The sequence below is a fragment of the Gorilla gorilla genome, chromosome 16, assembly GCF_029281585.2.
Source record: "Gorilla gorilla gorilla isolate KB3781 chromosome 16, NHGRI_mGorGor1-v2.1_pri, whole genome shotgun sequence".
NCBI lineage: Eukaryota > Metazoa > Chordata > Mammalia > Primates > Hominidae > Gorilla > Gorilla gorilla.
This window is the reverse complement of record NC_073240.2, coordinates 78,592,706-78,610,787: the sequence shown is the minus strand read 5'-3', so window position 1 is coordinate 78,610,787 and position 18,082 is coordinate 78,592,706. Positions and strand designations below refer to the sequence as shown.

At 54.4% G+C, this 18,082-nt stretch overlaps 1 protein-coding gene across 3 annotated transcripts in view; it reads left to right on the top strand.

The window, feature by feature from the left end:
• The window catches only part of LINGO1 (leucine rich repeat and Ig domain containing 1), a 208,335-nt gene that overhangs the window by 106,642 nt on the left and 83,611 nt on the right, over positions 1 to 18,082 (top strand). The window lies entirely within an intron of this gene.

Here is an 18,082-nt window from a genome sequence, read left to right as displayed (position 1 = left end):
CATGGTGAAACCCTGTCTCTACAACACACACACACACACACACAATTAGCTGGGCATGGTGGTGTGTGCCTGTAATCCCAGCTACTTGGGAGGCTGAGGTGGGAGAATTGCTTGAGCCTGGGAGGTGGAGGTTGTAATGAGCCAAGATTGTACCACTGCACTCCAGCCTGGGTGACAGAGTAAGACCCTGTCTCAAAAAACAACAAACAAACAAACAAAAAACCAAAACCCCAGCATAATGAAGGAAGGGGATTTTTAAAGGATGGCAGATACCAGAACACAATTGTTTGCTGCTGGGAAGAACAAAAGACCCAGAAAAGAGGGAGAGACAGGTGATGTTGAAAGATAATGTAATGATGGGAGGGAGCTGAATTCCTGAGGATGAGGGGTGGGTTCAGAGTCCAAGTGGAGCCATTAACCTTTAACAGCAGCGAGACCCCTCATCAGGCAGGAAGGGGGGTGCAGGCCGAAGCTGGTGGGCTTCTAGAATGTGCAGGGGCAGAGGACTGGGGTTCATATTTGCTGGCTTCTGCTTCCCCAGTGAAAACAAAGTGAGGTCTCAGTGGAGAGTGATGGGTCACATGGAGGAAGGGAGGCAGGAGGAGAGTGGAGGTGGGGCCACTGCCAGGTTGGAGAGTGGGGAGGTGAGCTGGCCGGTGGCTGGAGCTGGGACTGCTGGGCAGTGCTGGAATTGCTGCAGGTTTGGGATTCAAGCTCACAGAGGGCACAGCCTCCACGGTGGGGTCATTTCTCTAGCTGTATTTGGCCTCCCAGCTATAAGTGCCAAGATGTTGGTTGGGTTCATCCAGGTTGGGGTTTTATGAAAGTACTGCTTAGGGGGAGGGGGGCAAGGTATTTGAGCATCCATTATGCTGATGGACCATGGAACTCAAGCTCACCAAGGGCAGTGAGGGCGGAAGGGCAGTGATGGAAGGTGAGGTGCGAAGGTCTCGGTGCAGTGAGGATTGTAAGGAGAGGAGCTGGAGGGCCAGCTGGGAGGTTTGACCAGGAGCCATGGTGGTGACAGGGCCAGGGTGTGGCCTGGGATGGAGCCTGCAGGGAATGGCAGCTGAAGGTGACTGGAAGCAAGTGGTAGGGGCACCCCCAGCATGGGGAAGTCACCTAGAAGGATGCAAGGGTTGAGGTGCAGGGAAGGACAGACAGGAGCCCTCTGTGGGTGAGGGGAAGTGGCCAGGAAGTTCGAAGGCAGAGGTAGGGGAGGCACAGCCACCTCTTAGGTCCCACAGGGACAGAACCACTGTAGATGGGAGGAATTTGGACCTGAGGTCTGGAAGAGCCCCGAGGAGCAGGGAGCACATCAGCCTGCCCTGGCCGAGCAGAAATCGTCTGCAGAATGTCGCTGTGTGCCCACCCCTCAGAGGAGAGAACAGAGGCCCAGCGAGGGTAAGCACGTTTCAGAAGGAACAAGCTCCGCTGAAGCATGCAGAGGGTCTGCTTGAAAGTCAGTGGTGTGGTGGAGGCTGGATTCCAGAGCCGCCTGTTGCCTAGGTTTCAGTACTGCCTCCTCCAACTTTTCTGGGCCTTTCTTCATTTGTGAAATAGAGCAGAATGACAGTACATACTCCCAAGGTGGATGTGAGGATTGAGTTTTAATGCATGCATCCTGTGAATCCTCGGGCTAACCCTGTTTACAGATAGGGAACCTGAGGCTTAGAGGAATTGACTTGTCCAAGCCTCAGTGTTCCTCAGCCTCCCTGTCTTTGCCCCAGGGCTGCCATCTTTACCCACACTCATTCAGCAGCCTCATGAAGGAAGCAGGATGCAGGCCTCAGGCCTACTCGGAAGTTGGGGAAACAGGGCAGGAAGGTGTCTTCTCTCCCTGTGGCCCCCAGAGTGCCAAAGGAGGATGGAATCTTCATTATCAGCCAGTCTTCACTGTCGGGGACACAGAGGTGACACAGGCACCATGCCTCTCTTTAAGCCACAGTCTCATAGGGGAGACAGGACAAAATAATAAGCAAATATAGTAATGTTAAACAGTGGAACATAGGGCAAGAAGCAGTTGTTCAAGGAAACAGGGATTTGGGGCTGAAGTTCTTGGAGAAGAAGAGAAAGATCCAGGGACTGTGGTGGCAAAGGAGGAGCAAGGGTTGAGCTGGGTTTTGAGGGGAGGTGCAAGTTTAATGAAATGGATCAGAGAGGGGACATTCTGGAGGGGAAGAAGGGAGGGCTCTGGGTGAGCAAAGGCTCAGAGAGGGGGCTGTGGAAGAAGGTGCCCCACTGGAACAGAAGAGGCAGAAAGCAAGGCCGTGCGGGCTGCCTCCTGCAGACGTCTCAATCTTCTCCCAAGAATGGTGAACCAGAGGCCCCTGAGGCCTGTGAACAGATGCCAACAGTGGGAAATTGGCCAGTGGATCCTCCATGGCCTGGCACCGTCAAAGCTGCCAAGAGCAGAGAGGCCCTGCAATCTGGGGGCCTGGCGGCCCGGCACAGTTGGCCAGCTTGCTGTGTGACCTTGAGCAAGCACGCTCTGCTAAATGGGGCTACCCCAGCCGCCCCGTCCTCCCTCGCAGGTGGGCTGTGTGAGGTGTTCCAGCTCTGTGAAGTCTTCTTCAGCGAAACAAAAGCCAGCACCGCGGCAAAGTGAAGGAATGGAGGTGAAGGCTTTTAGCTCCCTGGCAGAGACGCCCAGCAGAAATCCAAGGCGTGTCAGAAAACGGAGTTTCTGGAGAACCTTTGATTTAGAGAACAAGGTTTTGGCATCAAACTGCGATCAGAGAACAGAGGCAGCCTGCCACACCGTGAAACTGAGCGCTGTAAACCTCATTAATCTGATGTCTCTATGTTCAAAGCGGTTCCTAATTAGGAGCCGAGACTCTCTACCAGCCGGGTGGCCCATTGTTCCTGCTGGACAAGTCCCACCAGGTGACTTCAAAGCCCATTCCTCACGTCCCTCTGCCGCTCAGCGCCAATTAACCAGCATTTAGAGCTGGGCCGCCTGGGCTGGCAAGCTTGGCCATGCTCCTGCTTCATTTCGTGTCAGAGCTGAGGGGCTTCCATGAAGTTCTCCAGCAATGCAGGCAGACACGTGGAGGGTGGAGCTGAGTGCCCGGTGTTGGTGGGGGTGAGGGACAGCCCACGGCAGCCCCTGCCCCCCTGGGGTTCCAGAGGCCTGGAAGGAGCAGGAGAAGCCATAGGAGCTGCAGCTTCCCTCGGCCACCCTCTCTTCTCCCTTCCTCCTCCACGGGGACTCCTCTTCTCTGCTCCAACTCCCCAGTGCCCTTCTCAGACCCACCCTTTTGCCATCTCTTTCCATCCTCCTGAGGAGGGTCTGGGATGCCCAGTCAGAAGCCAAACTAGGTCTGGGGACACCGTGTGGGGTCTCACTGGGTGGTCTGATATGCACGGACTCAGTCCCTGATATGTTGGCTCCCACCTTCCCTGTGTTTACCCCCGCCCTTCACTGTACCAGGGCCTTGTACACAGTAGGTGCTCATCAAGGGACTGCCAGCCAGTGTAGCTTCTCCATAAGCCAAGTCATGTCTGAGAAGCTTGTGGCTCCATCAGGACAGGCACATCAAAGCAGTGGGCCTGCAGCGCCACTGGAAAGCTTCAGGAGAGAGTTGGGAAAGACCTTTCAGCAGTGATGCCACTTTCAGTCTGGAACAGCCGGGTGCAGGAAGGCTGGGTTTTTCTCTGCCTTCCAGGACGTTGAACCACAGTTGAATCTAGAGACAGAGAAGGCACAAAAGGAAGACCCAGGGCAGTGAGCCTGAACCAGCCCCAAACTGGCGGTCAGGATGCTGGGATTCCAGGCCTGCTGCTGTCCCTGACTGGCCACTTTGTGCTCTTAAGCAGGTTCTTGGCCTCAGTTTCCAAATCGGTGGGAGGGGAATGATGACCCTGTCTGTATGGCAGGTGAGGTCAGATGGAAGACTAACTGAACCTGCCTTGGGAGCTGTCCAGAGTACTGGGGGCACTGGGGATGCTCCAGCTTTGCTCGCACACCTCTGGAGGTGGGAGGCTCACTCCATTTTGAGGCCATTTTCCATGGCCAGATAGTTGCAGTTGTTAGAACAATTATTGTATTAGTTTTTTAGAGCTCCCGTAACAAATTACTATAAATCTGGTGGTTTAAAACAATAGAAATTACTCTCTCACAGCTCTGGAGACTGGAAGTCTGAGATCAAGGCGCAGGGCCGTGCTCTCTCTGAGGGCTCTAGGAGAGGATATTCCTGGCCTCTCCTGGCTCCTGGTGTTGCTGGCATTCCTTGGCTTGAAGATGCATCGCTCCAGCCTCTGCCTCCATCTTCATGTGGCCTCCTCCCCTGAGTGTGTCTACGTCCAAGTTGACCTCTTTGTTGTTTTTGTTGAGACAGTCTCGCTCTGTCACCCAGGGTGGAGTTCAGTGGTACGATCTCTGCTCACTGCAACCTCCACCTCCTGGGTTCAAGCAATTCTTCTGCCTTGAACCCAGTAATCTCCCGAGTAGCTGGGATTACAGGTGCCCACCACCATGTCTGGCTAATTTTTGTATTAGGGACCGTTTCACCATGTTGGCCAGGCTGGTCTCGAACTCTTGACCTCAGGTGATCTGCCTGCCTTGGCCTCCCAAAGTCCCAAAGTGCTGGGATTACAGGCATGAGCCACCACGCCCGGCCAAGTTGACTTCTTGTATAAGAACATCAGTCGTTGGATCAGGACCCACCCTATTCCAGTATGACCTCCTTGTAACTAATTACCTCTGCAAAGACCCTATTTCCAAATAAGGTCACATTCTGAGGTTCCAGATGGACATGAATTTGGGGGGACACTATTCAACCTAGTACCTTCGTTTTCCTTCTGAGCCCAGACTTCCACCCTGTGGCTTCACCCCTGTGGGTTTTCCCTTGCTCCTGACCAGCCCCAGCTCCATCAGTTTCCTCTGCCCCAACAGGGTTCCAGGCTCCCGATTCCCCACTCTGCTCTTCAGGGAACACCGGGCTGCTGGTGTCACAAACTTTTCTGGTAAAGTGTCTGTCCTCCTTCCCAGGGCTTGCCATCCACCCTCCTGCTCTTCTTGCCTTTTATATGTGAAAACTCGTCGCTTCACTCCAGGACTCAGCCTGGGTCCCACCAATTACCAGCTTCCTTGATGTCTAACACTATAAACCACTTCACCTCATTATAGGAAATTTCTTTTGAATGGCCTTTAAAAACCATCTCATTACACAGGAAGAACTGTAATTACCTTGTGCAAGAAATTCTGGGCAAGCTGGTGCCTGGTGCCTGTCAAAACTGTGGGACAGGGTTCCCCGCTGGCTGGTTTGGCCATAGGAGAGAGCTCTTTCTCTCTCTCATCTCATCCTTTCCAGCCCCTTTTCTTCTGGGACCTGTGGTCACCCATGTCTCTGTTGGTGGCCCTAGAAGGTCAAGACCTCCCACAGAGAATAGAACCACCTTGGATTGGTGCCTGTGCTCCTGCCTGGCATTCTGGCAAACCCTGATGGTCAGAGCCTCCCCCAGGGGTTCTCAAGGGCTGCCCAGCCTCTTCCCGAGTCTGCCCTCCTGGAGGCTGCTGGAGCTTGCCCAGTGGTTGCAGAACGTCACAGCTGGGTGGGACTCTGGAGGCCAATAGGTTCAGCCTCCTGCCCTCAGCCACTTGTCCAGTCCTTTTGCCCAGCAGCCTCTGGGGAACCATAGCCCTTCCTGGGATCAGGGTTTTTCCCTGACCTGTTTAGGGGATTTTCTTGATGTCTGGCTAAAATCCCTGGTGCCCCAGTGCTGACCTGATTTTAAGCTCCATCTCTTGCTGGCGGTGCCACCTTGGGCAAGCCATGTGGCCGTTCTGAGCTGTTTTCTCATCTGCAGAATGGTTGGGATCATTTGTGCTTCAAGAGTCATGGTGAGTAGGGTCTGTGGCCACAGGCCTCAGGTGCCCATCATTGGGCATGTAGCAGGAAGTGAACCTACATTGCTTCTACTTTCCAGGGAAGCTTGACCATGGAGACCCTTTTCTTTCTCCTCTCTGCCTAATGTGGGGTGGAGCAGACTTCCATTTGGACTTCTCCTCCTCCTCCCCACCATTTCTCCCTCTTCCTTCTCTCTCTCTCTCTCCTGGAGCATCAGAAGACATGGCACATCCTGTTCCCCTCCAGCATCCCTGCCTGCAGCCTGCAGCCTGCCACCTGCTGAGGCAATTTGCTTCGAGAACACCCAGCTGCTGGCATGGTCTCAGTAGTTGCAGGTCCTTCTCTGCTCAGTCCCTAGCTGTACTGTCTCCTACAGGGAATCCGTGTGGCATCCTGGCACAGCCACAGATATGGGCATTGCCCACGGAGGCAGAACCATACCTATCCATGTGTCTCTCCTGCCAGCATCTCCTCTGGGACTCTGGCTATAGCTTCTGGATCTGGCTGGGGAAGTAGAGAGGGTAGAGTCTCTGGTCTGCTCCTCAGCAGGGATTCCTGCTTCTTGAGGACCTGCTATGTTCCGGGCTCTGTGCTAGGAGCTAGGCATACAGTGAGCAAGGCAGCCATGGCCCCTTTCCGAGTGAAGCTCACAGTTCTTCTTGGGGTCAGGATGGGCTTCTGGCACACTGAGACTGGGCAGTCTGGGAGGGCTTCTCTGAGGAGGCGTCTTATCCCATTATCAGATGGATAAGAAGGAGCTGTGTGCAAGGAGCAGGAAGAGCATTCCATGTCCTGGAGAACCTTGGTGTGTTCAGGAGCTGGAAGGAAACTTGTGGGGTAACAGGAAGAGAACCAGAGGAGGTGGGGCTGGGTAGGTGGTCAGGGCTGGGTCAGACAGAGCCTGAGGCCAATAGTGAGGAGGGTGGGTGGGTTTTGGTCTAAGAGAAAGAGGAAGTTGCTGGAAGGTTTTAAGCAGGGAAGGGACCTAATCTAACTTAGGGTTCAACAGTGCTGCCCTGGCTGCTGGATGAAGAGCAGAGGGACACAGGGACACAGAAGAGTAAGGTGGGCCACTCCAGGGGGTCTGGCGGGCCGTGGTGGGCCTGGCCCAGGACAGGTGCCGGGTTGGGTGGGGATATCACAGGGAGGCGAGGTTTCTGGTTTGGGCAGCTGGGTTGACGTTTGCTGAGGCAGGAGCCCTGGAGAAGGAGTGGTTTGGGGACGAGGAACGATGAGGTGTTTGTGGGACATCAAGGGGAGATGGCGAGGATATCAGGATCTTAGTTGTGACAACAATGGGATTTATATATTATTATCCCCATCTTACAGACAAGGGATCCAAAGCTTAGAAAGGTAAAGTGCGGCCCACCCCGGGCCACACAGCTGGCAGCACTCCAAGCCAGGGTGGGACCCAGAGCTGTTGGCCCCCATCTCAGCCTGCATTTGAGAAGAGCAGTGCTTTGCCCCACAGGGTGAATGAGTGGTGGGATTTCAGGCATCAGTGGGCCCCTCACCTCCATTGTGACCGTGGTGGTCTTCACCTGGGGCTGTGTCTGGAGTCAGTGGCTGACTCTCCCCTAGGACACACAGCCCAGAAGGCCTCAGCCACCCTGCAAGCCTGGGAACAGCTCAGCCCCTTGGCGCCATTGTGCCTGAGAGGATCCAGAATATCCCGTTGTTCAGCCTGAGAAGAAGTAAAAAATTAGCTCCAAGTCAGGGCTTTCCGAGCGTGGCAGTGCCCAGGACAGGGTGGCTCCCCGAGGCTTTGCCAGCCCCTGCCACCTCACCTTCTTGGTCTTGGGAGGGTGCTTGGCACTTGCCTGTCCCCACCACAGGAGCCCTCCTCTGCCAGCTGGGCGGTGGGGGCACTGAGAGGAGGGAAACCCCTAGGCAGCCAGAGGACTGGGTGGAAAGAGCCCTGGACCAGGACGGGAGCCCTGGGGCCACCACGCACCTCCCAGTGACCTCAGTGTCTCCCCTTGGACAGTAAGCCCCGGGAACGAGTGAGGCATAGCACCCTTTCCTTCTGGCATTCCAGGAATCCCACCTTCCTATCTTCTGAGGTGGGAGCCAAGGAGCATCTTCAGGGCTTGGGTTGTGGAGTTGTGGTCAGGGAATAAAACTGGTCGGGGAACCTGGAAAGCAAGGTCCAGGGTGCTGGAAGTGGACGTGTGTGTGTGTGTGTGTGTGTGTGTGTGTGTGTGTGTGTGTGTGTGTGTGGCATGGCAGGGGGAGGGGGGTATCTTCAGGCAGAGGCCAGTGGCATGAGGGAAGGTGTGGGGAGGGTGTGGACTGGGAACAAGAAGGATGGGCCCACAGGTTCCCCGTGCCCCTGCCAGGGATGAACCGGCTTATATGACAGAAGATTAACCCAGCAACTTCTCCACAAGGAGATGGGAGCCTGGCCACCCTCCCTAGGGCCTAGACCATGACACTGGTCTCTGGTGCAAACTGGGCATGGTGGCTGGTGACTGTCAGGGCTGTGTGCAACCAGGGTCAGGATTTACACTGTGGGGCCAGAGACAGGGTTCAGGGTGGGACCAGGGCTCAGTGTGTGCACAGTCAGGGCTCAGTATGTATCCAGGGTCAGAACACAGTCTATGACTGGTGTTAGGGCTCGCACTGTGTGACCATTGCTTAATGTGTCAAGGGTTAGAGTGTGTGACCAGGGTCGGGGCTCAGGGTATGACCAGGGTCCGAGCCCAGTCTGTGACTAGGCTTGGGGCTCAGTGTCTGACCAGGGTCAGGGTCCAGTGTGTGGCCAGGGTCAGAGCTCAGCTTGTGACCAGGGTTGGGGTTCAGTGTCTGACCAGGGTCGGAGCTCAGTGTGTGACCAGGGTTGGGGCTCAGTGTGTGGCCAGGGTTGGGGCTCAGCGTGTGATCAGTGTCAGGACTCAGTCTGTGACCAGGGTCAGGGCTCAGTGTCTGACCAGAGTCGGGACTCAGTGTCTGACCAGGGTCGGGATTCAGTGTGTGGCCAGGGTTGGGGTTCAATCTGTGATCAGGGTCGGGGTTCAGTGTGTGGCCAGGGTTGGGGCTTAATGTATGGCCATGGCTGGAGCTCAGCATAGTGCTCTATGTGTAGCCTCGGGCAGATTGGAGGCCCTGCCTCATCCACACTCCCTCTGAGCTCTCTGCTTGTCTCTCCCATGGGGCCTGTTAGTCAAGTGCTCAAGACTGATGCCACCTCTCTGAGCCTTGATGAGCAGAAGCTTGAATGGTCGTAGCTTCTGCAGATCCTACAGAACTTGCCATGTGTGAGGCACCCTGTGGACTGATGGTGGGTATTATTGCCCTCATCTTACAGGATGATGAGGAAACTGGAACTCAGAAAGATAAAGTGTCTTTCTGAGGTTACAGCTAGTTAAGTGGGAGAGCCCGGACTCAAACTCCTTGTCCCTTTGTTCCTTTTCAGGGTCCCTCAGCGTTTCTCCCTGGGGTAGAGGGACCTTTGGCAGAGCTCTCTTCCTATGGGTCCCCCATAGAATCTTCTTCCTCTTTCTGCCTAGACTGGGGACTGCGAGTTCAGCCTTACTTAAGCCAAAACTTCCTAGGAAGGCCAACTAGGCCTGAGGATGGACAAGGAGACCTTCCTGCAAGGTCTGAGGCATGCAGGCAGGTCCTGTCACCAGCAGCTGGGGACTGGGCATAGCCTGTCTGTAGGGTCCCATATACCCCAAGGATCGGGCTTCTCTGTTAGAGATTAAAGGAATGTGTCAGCCCCATTGGAGGCATTTTGAGCATTGTGGTCCTGGATTTTGGAGCTCTGGAGGGTCCTTCCCAGCATCCCTGACATCACCCCACAAGCATTTCTTCCTTTGCTTCCAGGAAGTGGTGGGAAGATTGCCACCCCTCCTGCTGTAGGCCTGGACACCTTATGTTGCAGATGCGGTTCAGAGAAGGGAAAGACACTTGTTCCAAGACACAAAGTGTGTTAGTAGTGGAGGGGCCCAGAACCCTACCTCCCACTGCCAATATTACTAGGTGTTCCCTCCTCCTGGCTCAAAACCCTCGTAGGAACTGAAAACCCACGAGGACACGAAACAATCACGTTCTAAGAGTGGGACTCTAGGCACTATACCAGCTGTTCTCTTGGGCCTTCCTGACATTTCTCAGTTACAAGAATCCCCCCATTTGTGAGTCATTTGGAAAATTTCATGGGGGAACTGGTCCAGAATTTAAGTGAAGTTCCAGGAGGAAGGGACTCAGGGAGAGTTGGAAGGAGGCCCCTGCTGACATGAAGAAGGAGTAGCCCCTTGCCATGGCTTATCTGCGGGCCTGTGAGATGGACAGAGCAGTTTGCTTCACAGCTGGGGGATCTGAAGCTCAGTAAGGCAAAGCAATGTGCTCAGCAGTTCCCAGCTCAGTTCTCATTCACATCTGCCTGGTCCAAAGCCAGTGGGTTCTCTCCAGTCCCCTCTGTGTGGCCGGACTGTGTCACAGAAAGAAGGAAAGAGACTGTCGTCTGCCCTCCAGGAGCTGCTGGGAGAATGAGATTTAAGTCAGAAGAAGTATTAGGGAGCAAGAGCTGCATTGTTGAAGTCTCAGTGCTGTGTGGCACAGAACACAGCCATGCCTCTGAAGCTGCTGGGAAAAGCTGGGTGGAGTTTAGATAGGATCAGGGATTGGGAAGAGCAAGCTTAGCCATTGGTGTGTGTGTGTAGCCCAGGCAGACTGGAGGTAGTCAGGTAGTCAGGAAGGCAGCTGTCCGGGGTGCTGAACCAAACCACCACCATGGGGCCGGTCTGCAACTCTTTCTGGCCACTTTGGTCTGAGCCTCAGTTTCCTTACTTAGAGAATTAGAATACTGATACCTGCATCATGGTCTCATTGAGAGGGTGCAGGAAGGCCATGGCATGTTGTGCTGAGCATGCAGCCTGTGTTTTGTTGAGGCTTTCCAAATGGGAACACCAACTGAAGGAGGCAAAGCCTCCTCCCCAGGCCCCTGGGGTGGAGGGTGGGGTCATCTGTGATACCTGACCCCAGGCACATGATCCCTCAGGAATGGCAGGTCCTGTAATAGGGTCAGCACTTCCCCTTGGCATGGGGAGAGGCAGCTTGTCTGGAGCCTTTCCACCCGCCTGATACAGGTGTCCCCCAGCCTGTAGGCCTGGACACTTCATGTTGCAGACAGGATGACTAGGAACCAGAGAGGGCAAGACACTTGAGCCAAGAAACAGTGTGTTAGTGGAGGATGGGGTAGAGCCCCACAGCCCTACCATCCACTGCCAATATTCCTAGTTGTTGCCTCTCCCAGGTGCAAAAGCCTTGGGGGAACTAAACACCTTGGAGCACCCAAAGAAATGAAGCTCTAGTGTGGGCCTTCAGGCACCATCTGTGACACCTGTTCTCTTGGGCCTCCCTGACCCCCTCTACTAGCCTCAGCCCCCAGGTGGCTTGGGTCCTAGCTCTCAGCTGGGCCTTCATCTCTCTTAAACCACACCCCCAAACCCCTGGCCCCATGCAAGCTCTCTTAGTCCGTTTGTGTGTTACTCTAAAGGAATACCTGAGGCTGAGTAATTTATAAAGAAAAGGAGTATGTTTGGGTCATGGTTCTGCAGGCCGTACAAGCATGGTGCTGGCCTCTGCATCAGGGGAGGGAGCTTCCACTCGTGCCAGAGAGCAAAGGGGAGCTGGCATCGCATGACAAGAGAAAGGAAGTGAGGGAGCCATGGGTGGAGGAAGGTGCCAGGCTCTTTTTAACAATCAGTTCTCATGGGAACTAATAGAATGAGAGCTTGTTACTCGTTAGAGGGCGAGAAGGGCACCAAGCCATTCATAAATGATCTGCCCCTATGACCCAAACATCTTCCACCAGGCCCCACCTCCAACACGGGGGGTCACATTTCAGCATGCTATTTGGAGGCGAAAGACACCCAAACTATATCACAAGCCTTCTCAGGCCTCTTGATCAACTTGGGGCCTCTGGGGTTCCCACCCCGCCAGGGAGGTGGGATGCTTTGGGGCAGGAATTTGGTGGGTATAGAGCTGCTGGAAGCCAAAGAAGAGACCTCTCTCACTCTCCCCTGCCTCTTTTCTCCTCATCTCCTCAGCCTGCCAGACCACCTTGGCTCTGGGCTTGGGATGACCTGCAGCCACTGAGAGGAGAGCCAGGAAGGGTTCCCCCAAAAAGACCCCCCAGGCCTGTTGGTTATGTTTGAGATGCACCCAATCCCTGTGTCATTCACTTTTCAGCCTTTGGCATCTCCTTGTCCTTTAGAACCAGACAGTGCTAAGTGTGCATCCCAGCTCTGTCATTTCCCCTGACCTTGGGCAAGGGACATATGCCTCAGAGCCTCAGTTTCCTCATCTGTCAAGTGGGAATAAGAACACCTATCCCACAGTGTGTGGTTTCAGTGTAGGAGTGCGCATAGCAGGGGACACTGCCGCTTTCCTCCTGCCCCTGGTCCCTCTTCCATGGTAATGTTGGCCCCCCACCCACCCCTGCCTGTTTAGACCAAGAGCTGAAGCCTGGTCCGTGGGTGAGGTTGTCCTGTGGAAGACAGGAAGGGAGAGGCTGCGGGTAGCAGGCCGCACATAGCACCAGTGTTTTTAACACTGTGAGGGGACCAAGCTGAGCTGCTGCAGCCATCTGCAACCCCTGACCTTGCTGGCTCCAGCTTGGTTCTGGAAGATTCCCTCCCCTACCCGCCCCTGCTCACCCAGGTTTAGCAGGAGCAGCTACTTGCAGTGATGTGAAAAACACTTGGAGTAATACAACTCGGAGACTTTGACCACTGGTAACACCGACCCCACCTACCACCCCGCCTGCAGCTGGCCCAAGGCTGGGGCCCCAGTCACCTCCTCCACCAGCCAGTCCAGCCAAACTAAGAGTTAGGAGGGTCAGGTTTGGCTTCAGCTCTGCCTCCGTTTGTCTGAGTACTCACACAGAGCCTGGCACAGGGTATGTGCCCAAAACGCTTTAACTATTAGTAGCAGTAGTAGTAAGAGTTGTTGTCATCATAGTAGAGAAATCCCATTTCACAGAGGGGCTAGGTGAGGCCCACACAGTTGAAAAGCTGCCACCTCTGTGAAATCTTCCCAGCTCTGCCCCTTCTCCCAGAGTAGGCAACTTCTTTTGACTTTTTTCAGTTTCTCTGCGATGCTCTTATTAGGGGAGAGCTTGGTAGACAGTGGAATAGATTCCAAGGTAGGGAGAGGTGTGTTGGGGGGAGGAGCTCTCAGGGCTGAAGGTGCCCTGAGGAGGCTGGGAGCAGGTTTGATGGGCAGGAGGCCAATCTGCCAAGGGACGCTCTACCTGGGAGTGCCCTGCCCTCAGCCCTCCCCTCTGCTGGTTCCCCAGCCACCTCCTGAAACACTGAGAATGCTAACGTGTGTGGTGACAGCAGGGCCTCTACCATCCCTGTTACTTTGGCCTCTGCTGACTCCTTCCTTGCCCCCTGAGGCGTCTGTCAAGTCCTCCTTCCTCTCAGCCCCTTCCCTACTGGGTCCAATGGGCAGAATTCTGACCTGATCACATTGCTAACAGCTGGTTAGCAGGTAAACAGCCCATAAAGTTAATTGAGCACTTAGTGTGTTTGAGACACTGGGGATGCTGAGGACTGGGCTCTAAGGGGCCCTGCCACCAGGGAGGTAGAGGGGGGGAATGATGGTTAGTATGTGCTTACTGTGTGCAGAGATGATGGTTAGTATGTGCTTACTGTGTGCAGAGATCACAGTTAGTATGCACTTACTGTGTGCAGGGATGATGGTATGTGCTTACTGTGTGTGGGGATGATGGTTAGTATGCGATTACTGTGTGCAGATGATGGTTAATATGTGTTTACTGTGTGCAGGGATGGTTAGTATGCACTTACTGTGTGTGGATGATGGTTAGTATGTGCTTACTGTGTGGAGAGATGACAGTATGCACTTACTGTGCTTACTGTGTGTGGGGATGGTGGTTAGTATGTGCTTACTGTGTGTGGGGATGATGGTTAGTATGTGCTTACTATGTGCGGGGATGGTGGTTACTATGTGCTTACTGTGTGTGGGGATGGTGGTTAGTATGTGCTTACTGTGTGTGGGGATGGTGGTTGGTATGTGCTTACTGTGTGTGGGGATGATGGTTAGTATGTGTTTACTGTGTGTGGGGATGGTGGTTAGTATGTGCTTACTGTGTGTGGGGATGGTGGTTAGTATGTGCTTACTGTATGTGGGGATGGTGGTTAGTATGTGCTTACTGTGTGCAGATGATGGTTCGTATGTGCTTACTGTGTGCAGATGATGGTTAGTATGTGTTTACTGTGTGCAGATGATGGTTAGTATGTGTTTACTGTGTGCAGATGATGGTTAGTATGTGTTCACTGTGTGCAGGGATGGTTAGTATGTGCTTACTGTGTGCAGGTGATGGTTAGTATGTGCTTACTGTGTGCAGGTGATGGTTAGTATGTGCTTACTGTGTGCAGGTGATGGTTAGCATGTGCTTACTGTGTGCAGGGATGGTTAGTATGTGCTTACTGTGTGCAGATGATGGTTAGTATGTGTTTACTGTGTGCAGGGATGGTTAGTATGTGCTTACTGTGTGCAGATGATGGTTAGTATGTGTTTACTGTGTGCAGGGATGGTTAGTATGTGCTTACTGTGTGCAGGTGATGGTTAGTATGTGCTTACTGTGTGCAGGTGATGGTTAGTATGTGCTTACTGTGTGCAGGTGATGGTTAGTATGTGTTTACTGTGTGCAGGGATGGTTAGTATGTGCTTACTGTGTGCAGGTGATGGTTAGTATGTGCTTACTATGTGCAGGTGATGGTTAGTATGTGCTTACTGTGTGCAGGTGATGGTTAGTATGTGCTTACTGTGTGCAGGTGATGGTTAGTATGTGCTTACTGTGTGCAGGTGATGGTTAGTATGTGCTTACTGTGTGCAGATGATGGTTAGTATGTGTTTACTGTGTGCAGGGATGGTTAGTATGTGCTTACTGTTTGCAGGTGATGGTTAGTATGTGCTTACTGTGTGCAGGTGATGGTTAGTATGTGCTTACTGTGTGTGGGAATGATGGTTAGTATGTGCTTACTGTGTGCAGATGGTGGTTAGTATGTGCTTACTGTGTGCAGATGATGGTTAGTATGTGTTTAGTTTGTGCAGATGATGGTTAGTATGTGTTTACTGTGTGCGGGGATGGTTAGTATGTGCTTACTGTGTGTGGGGATGGTTAGTATGCACTTACTGTGTGTGGGGATGATAGTTAGTATGTGCTTATTGTGTGCAGAGATGATGGTTAGTATGTGCTTACTGTGTGCAGGTCGTGGTTAGTATGTGTTTACTATGTGTGGGGATGGTTAGTATGCACTTACTGTGTGTGGGGATGATGGTTAGTATGTGCTTATTGTGTGCTGATGATGGTTAGTATGCACTTACTGTGTGCGGGGGATGATGGTTAATATGTATTTACTGTGTGTAGGGATGACGGTTAGTATGCACTTACTGTGTGCAGGGTCTGGGCTCGTGCTTTCCTGACCATCGGTGAGGTTGGAGCCACCCCAGTTTGCTAATGAAGAGAGTGGGGCCCAGGGAAGCGAGGGGACTACCAAGGTCCTCAGCAGCGAATGCTAATGTTGGGGGTAGATAGGGCTGGACTTCGGGGAAACGGAGAGGAGGAGTTGACCAGCAGCTCCTGTCGTGGCAGCGTGAGTGAGCTCAGGAGGCAGTCAGGCTGCCCTTGGCCTTTCCTGACACATCCCTGGACCCTTAGGAGCCACCTCTGAGGAAGGTCTTCCTTCTCTCAGCTCCGTAGCCTCCCATTGAGCACAGAGCAGCCTAAGGCCACTGCACGGGGCACCCACTAGGGCAGTCCAGGGGCCTGCTCTTGTCCGCAGGGACTCAGGGACTTTGCCTCCACCTCTCCCCTCTCACTGCAGGCACTTTCAAAGAGGCAGCCCCGCTCCCGATCCTCCTGCTGTGCTCACCCGACCCTTCTCACCCTCTGGCCCTGCCCACAGTCCGCTGGGCCTAATGGCCCTGCCATTCCTGATCTGTGTCCCCTCACCCTTTCCAGCCTCCAGCCCATGAAGGTCAGCCTCTCCCTGCGACTGTGCCTCCTTCCACCCCACTATGTCTCTCTGGTTTCCCATTCCCGCCTTGGAGGAAGAGGTGCTTCTCCTCCAGACTGAGGCTCATCCCTGCCCCGGAGGACCATGAGCCAGCCCCACTGTCAGGCATTGCCTTTCCACAGCTCCTGCCTGGCGTGTGACCCCACCCCTTCCCCAACTACACGGGGCATCGGGGTTCCCAAACCAGTAGTAGGTCCTGGTCACTCCTGTAGAACTTGGGCAGCATCTGTGAGTCTTAGTTTTTCCTTCTGTTGGGTGGGCCAGAATGGTGCCTGGAACGTAGTAGGCACTCAACACATGCTTGTTGAATTAATGAACTAAATAAGCAGTGAATTCCTGGCCTGGCTGCCTCACCTGAGTGTTGTGCAGATCAAAGTAACTAATGGATTTTTTACAGAGTTAAAGATGCTGTTTGGACAGAAGGCGTGGGGGATGCTCAGTGGGACGCTGGCACTGTGGATTGTAACTGCCGTCCTCACTTTGCAGTTTCCGCCTCCCAGAACCCTCCCTCATCCGCCCTCCTCTATATTGCTGTACCCCACCTCTCCCCTGGCCACTGCCTCATTCCTAACTCACTTCCTCCTGTCCTTCCGCCTGCCTGAAATCCATCCTCCCCCAGGTGGCGGCTGGAATGATCTTTCTGAAGCACGAATCCAGACTCTGGGTACTCCCCACTTAGAACTTCAAGCTCCTGCTGGCTCCTAGGATAAGAGCTCCATCCCTCTTGGTGCCTACTAGGCCCTGCCTGAAGGAGGGGGCTGTCTCCCTCTCCAGCCACTGGGCCTTGTCACTGGTGCGGTCTGCGGTGCCCTTCCCCACTGCTTCCAAACCCTACTCGTTTTCCTTTAATACCCCTTCAAAGATCCTTTCACCCCGGAAGCCTTTCCCAAACCCCAGCCCTGGATCAGATGCCCACTACCCTGTTTCCACAGCCCCTCATGCTCCTGCTCTCACACAGCCCCCGAGTTGTCATCTCTCACCTTCCTGTGCTCCACCCCACACCCTGCTCAGGGTGTTTGTACCCTTAATTCACAGAAAGCATTAGAGGGCGTTTGGTGAATGAATGAGTGAATGAATGAGTGAACTGGCAGCTCCCCCAGGCTGTGGGAACTCTGGGCTGGACCTTTGGGCCTACTGAGGGCAGTGGGCAACACAGCATGCCTCTGACCTGTCCTGGAGTTGGCCTCCTTTCTGTGTGTCCCACTGGGCTCTAGGCGTCTTACCCTGGAATTGTCCCCACCCGCAGGCCCTGCAACAGCAGTGGCTGCATCTGCAGCAAGGGGTTTTGAACCATTCCAGGGATTTACTACAGGTTGAGGGTGGCATAGGAGCCCTGAGAACAGAGCCTGGAGTCTGCAGAACCTTGTCACCTTATGCCCTGATCCCCACCCTGCCACCATCATCTGACCCTCATGCCCACACGCACAGGTCAGTTCTGCCCCCGCTGACCCCAAAGACCTTTCCTGGCCTGAGCTGCTCCAGCCCCTACACAGCCCTGCACCAGGAACCTGGCACTGAGCCCCGGCTCTATTGCCCAGGCTGGAGTGCAGTGGCATGATCACAGCTCACTGCAGCCTTAAGCTCCTGCCCTCCTCTCTGCTCCTCTGACCTGGCCCCAAGCCCTGCCTTGTGCCTTAGCCAGTCCTGCTGATGGTCCAGCTATTACCCTGCTCTTGCAGACCCCTGTCCTGGGATTTTTGGCTTCCTGGCCCGGCTACCCTGGTGCTGACCACCTTCCCATGAGTGTCACCCATCTGTGGGCCCCGCCCATGCCTGTGGTGCCACCCTAACCCCTGCCTCCAAGCCTGCAAATTGGGGCAGGCCCGGGTACCCAGTCCTGAGTGTGTGGGTGGGGGTTGGGAAGATGAAGAGGGGTCGGTTCTGCTCAGGGGAGTCTCCTAAAACTGAAGCTCCTACTCAGCCACTGGAAATGGAGGGCCCGGAGGTGGGGTTCTGGCTGTAGGTGCCCAGGGTGGGAGACACCCAGAGATAGGGGGCAGGGAGGGTTTCCTGGAGGAGGTGGTGGTGCCCTGGGTGAGCCAGTGAGGATGAGGAGGATAGGGGGGCCCTCCGCGGTGGGCAGAGCAGGCTGTCCACTCTGTGCTGGGCTCCATGCCAGCTTCGCGCTCACCCCCGGCACAGCCAGCCTTCGGGCGGGTATTATTAGCTCCATCTAAG